This window comes from Delphinapterus leucas, chromosome 12, assembly GCF_059928025.1.
Source record: "Delphinapterus leucas isolate spDelLeu-1000000601 "Yukka" chromosome 12, BTC_Dleu_Yukka2, whole genome shotgun sequence".
In the NCBI taxonomy this organism is placed as follows: domain Eukaryota; kingdom Metazoa; phylum Chordata; class Mammalia; order Artiodactyla; family Monodontidae; genus Delphinapterus; species Delphinapterus leucas.
Window position 1 is genome coordinate 20,363,101 of NC_143140.1, and position 12,409 is coordinate 20,375,509.

Genomic DNA, 12,409 nt, shown 5'->3' on the forward strand with positions numbered 1-12,409 from the left:
ATTTGCAGAGACATGGATGGACCTAGAGACTGTCATAAGAGTGAAGTAAATCAGAAAGAGAAAATCAGATATCATATAATATCGCTTATATGTGGAATCTAGAAAAATGATACAGATGAACTTATTTGCAAAGAAGAAATAGAGACACAGATGTAGAGAACAAACATATGGGTACCAAGGGGGAAGGTGGGAGCTGGGATGAATTGGGAGATTGGGACTGACACATATAGACTACTATGTATAAAATAGATAACTAATGAGAACCTGCTGTATAGCACAGGGAACTCTACTCAGTGCTCTGTGGTGACCTAAATAGGAAGGAAACCCAAAATAGAGGTGATATATGTATATGTATAGCTGATTCACTTTGCCGTACAGCAGAAACTAACGCAACATTGTAAAGCAACTACACTCCAATAAAAATTAAGTAAATAAAAATGCTTGGGCTTCCCTGGTGGCGCAATGGTTGAGAGTCCACCTGCCGATGCAGGGGACACGGGTTCGTGACCTGGTCTGGGAAGATCTCACATGCCGCGGAGCGGCTGGGCCCGTGAGCCATGGCCACTGAACCTGCGCATCCGGAGCCTGTGCTCCGCAACGGGAGAGGCCACAACAGTGAGAGGCCCGCATACTTAAAAAAAAAAAAAAACTGCTTTGCTGAAACCTATAGGGGAATTTGGGCTTTTTTAGCACTAACTGCCCCGGACTCCTTGTCTGGTGCCTTACAATAAATGCTGTACTTTCCTTCACCACAACCCAGTTCAGTAGATTGGCTTTACTGCCTGAGGGCAAGTGGACCCAGGTTCGGTTCAGTAACATGTGGACAACAGATCAGAACAGAGACTGTTCCTCGGGTCACATCTATCTAGAATGAACTGAAAGATGATAACAAAACTGAATAATATTTGTATTTTTAAAATTAATGCATGTTAATTAGCTCAAATTAATATTTTTACTTATTCCAGAGACTAAATATAAGACAACAAACTTTGGTTGTCTTCATAAAGTTCTTAGTTTATAAATCCCATTAAATCTTTAGTATTAAAATATCAGCATAAAGACAGACCTGTTTACCAATGGAAGTCATTACAAGAATGCAAACTCCATCTCCATCTCCAGTATGAGAAGTGGCTGCTAAGTTCAGCACAAGGTAAATTGGAATGCGGGAAGCTTTCAAGAAAGTACTTTTATGTCTGTAAATTTCAGACAGTTGAAAAATCTTAGTAGTTCAAAGTTAGTGGCACACCCAGAGAAGAGCAACAGAGAGTGATGACTGAGGAATCACATACTCATACAAAGCAGCCTCGTGACAAGGCAGGGTAGAAGACATATACTCTATATCATGCGCATATCTGAAGTTACTTGGCTCTGTTGGCTGAAGTAAAATAAAGGTTTATAGAAGGCATATACACTCAAGCTTCTTTTTTTTTTTTTAACATCTTTATTGGGGTATAATTGCTTTACAATGGTGTGTTAGTTTCTGCTTTATAACAAAGTGAATCAGTTATACATATACATATGTTCCCATATCACCTCCCTCTTGCGTCTCCCTCCCTCCCTCCCTCCCTATCCCACCCCTCCAGGCGGTCACAAAGCACCGAGCCGATATCCCTGTGCCATGCGGCTGCTTCCCACTAGCTATCTACCTTACGTTTGTTAGTGTGTATATGTCCATGCCTCTCTCTCGCCCTGTCACAGTCAAAGTTCTTCTATAAGGAAATTAAGTAGAACGTCCTGGTCTGGGGAAAATTCAATTCATCTAAAGGTGTGTAAAAATTAAATGAGAATCAGCATGAGATTCATATAAATATATAATAGAAAAATAGAGGAAAGAAGCATGAAAAACATATGACAGATGAAGAATATTCATATTAATGTTGCCAGTGAATAGATGAAAAATGTAACCAAATATAAGCCATAGATATAAAACACTTAGTAAACAAATGCCTGTATAAAGTAGAGCTTCAAAACAGAAGGATGCAAGATCAAGGAAGATACAGTGAAACAGCAAAATTAGTGAAAGATAAGTTTGCAAAAACACAAAAAAAAGTGAAAGAAAAAATAAAGCCCTTCCAAAAATTAAGACCACAGGAGTCATGAAAAAAGTGCAGGCACATAGACAGCAGGATTGAAAGAATACATGTTTTAAAAAACTTAAGTGAAAATGATTAAAGATCAGAGGGAAAATGAGAGCTATGAAAGGCAAAGGAAATTCAACATACATATAATTGATATTCCTGAGAGAATGGAAATAAAGGGAATAGGAAAATATTAAAGTATCATTCAAAAAAGCTTTGCAGAAATAAAATAAGACTTGAATCTACAAACCGAAAAAGTACATTATGTCTCTGGAAAAAATAACACAAAATGATCACCGCCAAGATTTATCTTAGTAAATGCATCAGTCAGAGTCCATCAAGAGACAGAATCCATGCAACAATTTGATCACAGAAAGTTTCATACAGGGAATTATGAATATAACAGAAGATTGAGGTAATAAGGAATCGGCAAGTAAGAAGTAAAGATAACTCTAAAGAAAACAGGAATAGCAGTTATAAAGAGCAGGCCCTACCCTTAGGGCTGAGGTAGGAAGAGGCACCCTCCCTACCCTGCACCAGAACTAAAATCCAGACCTCGTTGGAAAAGACATAACGCGAGCATGGCTCATGGGATGTTGAAGTCACTGAGAAGTAACAGTAAGCAGAACCTGCTGAAAATCCACCCTCTGGGAAGACTATCCACAGGAAGGTGCTATGCCTTCAAACTCATCACAAAGCTTCCGAAGAGAGCACCAGGAGAAGCCATTCAATGGGAGAGGTGTCTTGCTGGTGGCATTACACTGAGAAGACACCCAAAGAGTACTCAGGGGAAGTTGCTGGCCACTGGGTGCTGCTGATCAACAGGTATTACAAAAGCCAAGTGCCAAAGAAGTGGTGCACGGTCAGCGCCAGACACCAGAGAAGCCACATACTACAGGAGCCTGGCAATGGGTACTGCAGGAGCCACTGGTGCTGTGGGATTATCTGGAGAAGCTGCATGCTGCAGACACCATCCATACTTTCAGAACCAGGCTGGGAGAACCACCCACACTGCAGGAACAAGGTGCTGGAGAAGCCTTTTGCCCCACAGAAGCCCGGCAGGAGGGGCACGCTTTCTCCTCCTGCGCCCCTCCTGCACCCCCTACAGACAAAGCTCACCATTAAACCATCTGACAAAAGAGAAATATTCACAGTTCTCCTGCTCCCCAGCCCGGGGCCTAAGGGTCTAGCAACATGCCAATGGGGCCTTGTAGGTACATTAGGATGGGCAGTGTTGTTTTCATGTCCAATTTTTCTTTTCCATATTTGGAATGAGATTATCAATATAAAAAATTATTTCCTCATGTATTCTGTGGTGTTTCCTTTCTTCAGAGGTAGTGGGAAATGAAGAATGTGTAAGAGAATAGAATAGAAAAGGATGACTTTGTTTAAGCTGATAATAAAGTTTCCTTCCTAACTGTGAAGTTATCTTCTGAATAGCTAGCTGAGAAAGGAAAATAATGCTTCCATCGCTGAGTTTCTCTGTTTACTGGACTACAAGGTGATTTCTGTGTGAAATCCCCTTTCATGTAACTAGTCTGTCCCTAAGGGCACTCAGGAGAGTTGACTCACACTGAGGAACTCATAACCCAGGGAGAAAGCTCCTGTTGGCTCCTGCATAGGGCTGGGGGCAGACCCACACTGCCCGCTGCCCTGTCTGCAGCGCACATTCACTGCTCTCCTTCTGTTTTCTTCTTAAGGAGTGTTGGCATGTGGAATATTCAGAGCCGAATATCCAGACACAAAAACACACTAAATTTAAGACAAAAAAAAAAAAATCTTGCTAGAAGCAGTGATTTTATAAATTCTTAACCAAGGGATTGAGAAGCCAGCAGAGTCTGACAATGCTTCTTTCAAATAAAAAGATTTTTAAACATATATGTTTAAAAGCTACAGCTGGGATACCAACCCAAGGTTGAACACTGTTTTACATAAATTAATGAGTAGAGCTTAAATATTGATAAAAAGCCCTACCCAGATGACAGTGTTATATTTTGGGAGTCTGAGTGTTACAAGAGGTTTCGGGGAATAATATATAGAAAGGCATTTTTTATGGTTACAGGAAAAACAACAGGAGAGTCACAAGATACGGCACAGATTTAAATCTGACGACCAGTTTCCTTTCCTAAAACTGGATCTGGATTTATTTTCAATCGTTTTAAAGAATATGCTCAGACTTCAGTTTTATCACAGGAGATTCTAATTGCTGTACTGCTTAAAAATGAAGCATTTGAGGGTTTCCCTGGTGGAACAGTGGTTAAGAATCCGCCTGCCAATGCACGGGACACGGGTTCAAGCCCTGGTCCAGGAAGATCCCGCATGCCACGGAGCAAGTAAGCCTGTGCGCCACAACTACTGAGCCCACGTGCCACAACTACTGAAGCCCACACATCTAGAGCCTGTGCTCCGCAACAAGAGAAGACACCACAATGAGAAGCCCACACACCGCAACGAAGAGTAGCCCCCGCTCACCGCAAATAGAGAAAGCCCGTGCATAGCAACGAAGACACCACATAGCCAAAAATAAATATAAATAAAATAAATAAATTTATTTTTAAAAAATGAAGCCTTTGAGCAAATAAGCATTATACCAGAAAATGCTTTTTCACCAAGCTTGCTAATTAGAGGCTTACAGTCCCTAGCTTTAGTCAGAACCTACTAGCCAGCATTTAAACAAAGATATATCTGTATGGCTAATGGTATCAAAGTGCAAATAAAGAACAGAACAGGGAATCCTGGTTTTTACGCTGAGACATTATGGGGCTTATAATGCTGTGCATCCACGTCTTTGATCTCCACATCAGCTAGGGACTGCCAGAGACCCCAAAGGGACTTTGGGCTAATTCTTCATTTCTATCATCTTGTTTAGCACTGCTTTTACTTCTAATAGCTATTTGAACCATTGAGACATTGATATAACACATGATTTAATTGATCTTTATAACACTCATTTGTATCTACCATTTGTCTTGTTGGTAGCTGTGATATTTAGTCTCAAAATCTTAAAGAACAAAGTGTCCCATTATGGACTGAATGTTTGTGTTCCCCCCCCAGATTCATACCTTGAAATCTAATCCAAAACGTATTTGGAGGTGGGGCCTTTGGGACATAATTAGGTCATTAGGGTGGAGCCCTCATAAGTGGGATTATTGTCCTTAAAAAAGAACCCAGAGAGTTAGCTCACTCCTCTTTCCTTGATGTGAGGATGCGACAAGAAGTCAGCAGTCTGCAAATCAGAAGAGAGTCCTCACCAGAACCTGCTTTGGGACTCCCAGCCTCCAGAATAGTGAGAAAGACATTTTTGTTTATAAACCACCCAGTCCATAGCAGCCCAAACAGACTAAGACATGTCGTATCAGGAGGTAATGCCAGCCTTCAAAAATGTGCGTGTGGGATTCTAAAAGCTAAAGCCAGTCAAAGTCCCAGATAACTGTGTCATTTCACCTCCTGAGCTTCATCTCCTTTTCCAAGCCCACAACTCCAACCAACTGAGCTTCTCACCACTTCTGAGTATACCTTAAGTATTCCCATAGCTGTATTTTTCTCCACGGAAATATCTGCTGCCCTTAGCTTTCTATGTCCAAATTTCACCATATCTACATAGTCCCTAGAAATGATACCTTTTCTAAAAAGCTTTCCCTGATTGTCCCAGCTCAAAGTGTACTCTCCACCCTCTGAACTATAGCATTGCTTGTGTACTTTTCACATGGTGTGTAAGACTTTGGGTCCTGTCTATAATACATATCTCTTCTGCTAGATTATAAGCAATTACAGGCAAGAATCATGACTTACAGATTTTTCTTAGCCTTTATATAACGTAGCATCATGCTTTGCACATATTAGATGCTCAACTAGTATTTGTTGAATCAGAAATTAATCCCTAAAGATGGCAAAGTTAGAGAGACCCTGAGCTCACTTCTTCCCACAGACACGCCAAAATTACAACTACTTACAGGGCAACCATTTCTGCGAACAACTTGAAGACTAGAAGAAAAGATTTCTACAACTCAAGATATAAAGAAGAGGCCACAATGAGATGGGTAGGAGGGGCGGAGACAGGGTCTAGTCAGGACCCACACCCCTGGGTTGTTGACTCACAACGGGGAGGGATATCACAACTGCAGAGGCCCTCCCTGGGGAGTGAGGGATCTGAGCCCCACGCTGGGCTTCCCAAGCCTGTACCAAGAATTCAAGCTCCAAAATAGCTGACTTTGAAAACCAGCTGAGCTTACATTAGGGAGACCCAGAGGGCTGTAGGAAGCTGAGACTCTGCTCTTAAAGGGTGCACACAAAATCTCACACACTCTGAGTGCCAATGCAGAAGGAGCAGTTTGAAAGGCGCCAGGGTCAGTACCACTTGCTAATCCTGGAGAGCCTCCTGGAGAGGCAGGAGGCAGCTGGGACTCCCCCTGGGGACTGAGAAGCTGGTGGCAGCTGGTCTTGTGATCTTGTTCTACCATGCTGACACCAGCACTGGAAGGCACCATTTTGGATTCCTCCCTCTAGCCTATTAGTGCCAGGGACTTGCTCCACCGAACAGCACACCTGCATCAGTCACACACAACCAGGCCTCACACACAGCCGTGTGGGGAGCCTGCCTCACCCAGCAGAGCACCCGCAGCAGTGGCAAGCGGCCAGGTCTCGCAACCAGCTGTGCTGAGGGCCTGACCTGCCCACCAGCAGCCCCGCAGGAGTCACACACAGCTGGGCCTCACAGCCAGTGATGCCAGGGGTCCTGGCTCACCCACCACAATACCTGCAGCAACCACACGAGGCGGGGGCCTACAGTCAGGTGGGCCGGGGGCCAGTCCCACCTACCAGTGTGCTCTCAGTGCTTGGTCTAACCACAACAGAAGGGCACACACAGCCCATGTGGAGGACACCCCGGGAGCTTCCAGCTCTGATGGTCAGAGGGAAGCGTGCTGCTGGGCTGCACAGAACCTCTCCTACACAGGGCCACTTCTCCAAGATCAGGAGACATAAAGGACTTACCTAATACATGGAAATAAACACAGAGAATTAGGAAAAATGAGGAGACAGAGGAATATGCTTCAAATGTGGGGACAAGACAAAACCTTAGAAAAAGAGCCAAATAAAATGAAGATAAGAAAACCCTGATAAAGAGTTCAAGGTAATGATCATAAAGATGCTCACCAAACTCAGAAGAATGGATGAGCACAGTTAGAACTTCAAGAGTTAGAAAATATAAAGAAGAACCAGTCAGAGCTGAAGAATACAATAACTGAAATGACAAATATACTAGAGAGTATCAGCAGTGGATTCGATGATACAGAAGAATGGACCAACAATCCAGATGACAGAGTACCAAAAATCACCCAAGTCGAACAGAAGAAAGAACCTTTTTAAATGATGATAGTTTAGTGGGAGGGAGGGAAACGCAAGAGGGAAGAGATATGGAACATATGTATATGTATAACTGATTCACTTTGTTATAAAGCAGAAACTAACACACCATTGTAAAGCAATTATACTCCAATAAAGATGTAAAGAAAAAATGATGATAGTTTAAGAAACCTGTAAGACAAAATCAAGCATACTAATATTTGATTATAGGGCTACCAAAAGGAGAAGAGAGAGAGAAAAAGGCAGAGAACTTAAGTGAAGAAATAATAGCTGAAAACTTCCCTAACCTGGGGAAAGAAACAGACATCCCTGTTCAGGAAGCACAGTGAGTATCAAACAAGATGAACTCAAAGAAATCCACAACAAAACACATTATAATTAAAATGTCAAAACTTAAACAGAGAGAATCTTAAACGCAGCAAGAGAAAAGCGACTAGCTATGTACAAGGGAACTCCCATAATACTATCAGTTGCCTTTTCAGCAGAAGCTTAGCAGGCCGCTAGGAAGTGGCACTATATATTCCAAGTGCTGAAAGGAAAAAAGTTACAACAGAGAGTACTCTACCTGGCAAGGTTATCATTCAGTACTGAAGGAGAGGTAAAGAGTCTGACAGAGAAGAAGGAGCTAAAAGAGTTCTGCACCACTAAACCCTCAGGTACTGTTGGTGATACTGTAAACTGCAGCACCCACTATGAAAAACAGTATGGAGGGTTCTCAAAAAATTAAAATAGAACTACCATATAATCCAGCAATTCCACTTCTGGGTATTTAGCTGAAGAAAATAAAAACACTTATTTGAAAAGATATATGCATCCCTGTGTTCACTGCAGCATTATTTAAAATAGCCAAGATACGGGAGCAACCATCAATAGACGAACGGATAAAGAAGATGTGGCATATATATACAATGGAATGTTATTCAGCCATAAAATAGAATGAAATCTTGCCGCTTGTGACAACATGGCTGCATCTAGAGGGTATTATGCCAAGTGAAGTAAGTCAGACAGAGAAAGTATAGTATGATTTCATGTATATGTGGAATCTAAAAAACAAAACAAACAAAACTAAATAAAACAGAAACACACTCACAGATACAAAGAATAACTGATGGTTGCCAGAAGGGTGGGGGTTAGGTGAAATAGGTGAAAGGCATTAAGAGCTACAAACTTCCAATTAATACAATAAATAAATAAGTCACAGGGATATAATATACAGCATATGAAAAATGGTCAATAATATTGTAATAACTTTGCATGGGGACAGATTGTTACTAGACTTGTGATCATTTCACAATGTATTTAAATGTCAGATCAATATGTTATACACCTGAAATTAACATAATATTGTATGTCAACTCTACATTAATAAAATTAAGTAAACAAAAATAAAAGAAATTAATCCCCCAAAAGGGATATTTAGGACATTTCTTACCTCCAAGCAGGCAGAGTTCAGTCTGACAGATGGAACCTCACGGAAGGGAAGTTCACACCATTGAACAGTACCCCATCAAGGTCAACTGGAGCCTAAGGCAAAAGATAAAAATCAGTAATAATGATCTGTCATTATTTAAAATTTTAATATTTTGTTCATTATGGATATTTAAAATTTTAATTTTGATTATTCAAAATTTTGATCATTCAAATATTGCATTAAAATACTGTTTATCTTGATATCTGAACTTTTTGATGCCTCTTTAGATTTGGCATCTGAAGCAAGTACCTCACTCATTCACTCCAGTCCCAGACCTCTAGTAGCTTCAGGGATCCAGGCAATTTGTCTACTCTCAGCATGATGCTGGCCATTGTGTATATTGGGAAAGAACCAGACAGACTACCAGATTCTCAGGCAAAGCTTCTACTGTAATGTTGAACTAGACTGTTACCTAGCCCCACAAACACTATGCCAAGAGGGAAGAAAGACACAGATGGCTGGGAACGTTGGACTCAAAATCTACAGAGGTAACCATGATCATCGCTGGGGCAGTGAAAACGTTTTCATCAGAACACAAGACTCTCCTTCCAGGTCCAACCAGATGGTAAACTGGAACTGTGGCTACACATCTTGCCTTGGAAAGGAATGGTTCAAGAACTCAGGCAGACCTGAATCAATTCATGGCATCAACCAGTAAATAGAGCAACGGATACCTGTAGGAAACATGATTGACAAAGATGGGCATATCCTTTCTAGGGTTTGGGGTTTTTTGTGGGAGGTCTCTCCAGAGAAGTTGACTTTAGTGCTTTACATCTTTACATGTGTGAGGGATATTCAAGTCCTTTGCAACTTCCCAATCCACAATTACAGTTATAGCTTATAATATCCCCCACAAAATGCAATGTAGTAAAATTGAAGTGCTTAAGTGATCCCTTCAGGTCTTTAATGATTTTATGACCAATAGTAAAGAGACATCCAAAGTTATTTTAATTCCAAACTATCATTGTCTTAGGCCTCCTGATGTCTATCACCAGACCCAGCAGATGGATTTTTTAAAATTATTTTTCAAAATGAATTCATTTTTATCCAGTCATGGGGAATATTGAGTCCCAAATGACAAGAGAACAACAGAGCCTCTTCACACTTTTTTATTTGTGGTTCGCTTATTTACTGTTTCGAGACAGAGAAAATCTATTGATAGACTTTTTACCCCTTGGCATTGATTTCAGAAATGTCAACTACAGTAACAAGAGTGTTGCCAGGTTTTAAATCCTTCTCAGTCAGCTTTTCTTTCATGTCCTGGTTGACCTATCACCCTCCATACTTGCAGAAGTCCAGTTCCCTTCTCCAGTGACTCCGAAGACACTCAGAGCCCACCATTTACCATTTTTCACTCAAAAATGTTAGTATGGTAGCTTCAACTTATCTCCCTATCTCCCTAAAACCTACCTCCCTAAAAGTAATGCTGCTTCATCCAATTGTCTATCACCTGTAGAATGGATAAATAAAATGGGTATAGTCACAACTTTATCTGGAATATTTTATAGCCATGAGAATGAACAACTTCAGCTACATGCAACAACATGGCTGACTCTCAAAAACATCAAAAACATCAGGTTGGACAAAAGAAACCAGACATGAGAGGGCACATACTATATGATTCTATTTATTAAAATTCAAAACAGACCAAACTAATCTTGAATGGTGGTTACTCTTTAGGGAGATATCATGTCTGGAAGGGGGAGGCACGGTCTTCTGGGGGGCAGGGTAGTGACAATGTTCTGTCTCGATCTGAGTTCTGGTTACATGGATGTATAAATTTTTGAAAATCCACTGAAAATTTTCTGAGTATATGCTATACATCAATAAAAGTTTTGTGAAAATAATAATGCTATTGACAACATGTCATTGCTTAAATCTATAGCTAACCAATTTTTAAATAAAGGACACTTAGAAAATAGGGTATTCCAAATATTCTTAGAAATAAAAATACATATAACTTATTCTAATTCTGTTTCTGGTAGAAAATTTTTTTCCTGAGCTATAAATATATATTCCTAACTACACAGTTGGAACCTAGATTCTCTTCAGGAATCTACAACTGAAAATGTCTAAAACTAAATTCACTGTTCCCCCAAAACCTACCTCCTCCCCTCCTACTTTCTATATCTCAACAAATGACACCACCATCCACTCACTTGCCCAAGTCAAAAACATGGCCTCTTCTTTCTACATTTTCTTTACTGCCCAAACCAATAAACACTATCTCCTACCAAGTTGCCTCTTTAATACCATCATTTTAGTCCCCTATCCTCCATTCCCCACTTCTCTGGCTTATTCCTGTACTGCATTATTTTTGTTATGGGTGATTGCAATTTAAGGCTCCCCTGCCTCTCATCTCACCACTTTCCAACCTATCCAGCCCACTGCTTTCAGAGCCCTGTACAAGCCACATACAGATAATCAGTTTCCTTGTATATAGCCACACTACAATTTAACCAGAAACTGTTTCACACAGACTGATCATCCACATTTTGCAACAATGGCTTTAATATGTTCTCCTCTCAAAAAATCTTTTTTTTCAAAAATATATTTTCCAGTTCTGATACTATGAAAATAATGAATAAATTCAAATCTGGAGGCAACTCTGGTGAGAAATTTGTGGTGATACAACACCCTACACGTCATAAAGCAAAAAATTGCTTTCATGCTTGTAGCGGCCATGTTTGGAGCGTTTGCCTGATCCTTATGTCCACTATAAGAACCTCTCTTTTCCTATGGAAAGGGGTAAACCACCCAGCCATGTTCATACTCTTTGACTTTGGGTTGATCACTTTCTGCAGAGAAACTACTGCCATTGTTTGGAAACCCACTTAAGCCGGGCCAGTCAGTTTCTCTCCTGGGAGATTGAATTTCACATTGAAAGATGGTTGATGATTACCAGTCCCCACTGGGCACTTGAACTAGGACTATGGAAGACAGAAAAGTTAGGGTATATATAGAAAGAACAGCAGAGGCAGAAGACTGGGCTAGAAGAACCAAAGGCAGTCTCTTTCCCCCACTTTCCAGTTCCTGGATCCAGTCTATACAGGCTGGAAAGACTTCCAGCTTTAGGATTTAAGACATAGCGTGTGGGCTTCCCTGGTGGCGCAGTGCTTGAGAGTCCGCCTGCCGATGCAGGGGACACGGGTTCGTGTCCAGGTCCAGGAAGATCCCACATGCCACAGAGCAGCTGGGCCCGTGAGCCATGGCTGCTGAGCCTGCGTGTCCAGAGCCTGTGCTCCACAACGGGAGAGGAAAGGCCACAACAGTGAGAGGCCCGCGTACCGCAAAAAAAAAAAAAAAAAAAAAAGACATAGCATGATTCCTTAAAATATGTCCTTTATCTGTAGTGAATTTCCAATACTAATAAACAGAAGATTATAGAGTAAATCAATGCTAAATTCATCTAGTTATGCACTCCAAAAAATCCACTTAAATATATACATTTTTTATGAATACTTTGAGTCTTTTCACTTCTATTAATGCATTAACC

At 40.9% G+C, this 12,409-nt stretch overlaps 1 long non-coding RNA gene across 2 annotated transcripts in view; it reads right to left on the reverse strand.

The window, feature by feature from the left end:
* Positions 1 to 12,409, reverse strand: part of LOC149747839 (uncharacterized) — a 439,951-nt gene that overhangs the window by 372,334 nt on the left and 55,208 nt on the right. For both annotated transcript variants that reach the window (XR_016395130.1, XR_016395129.1), the window contains one exon: positions 8,875 to 8,966. This is a non-coding gene — a long non-coding RNA (uncharacterized LOC149747839). The remainder of the gene's footprint in view (positions 1 to 8,874; positions 8,967 to 12,409) is intronic.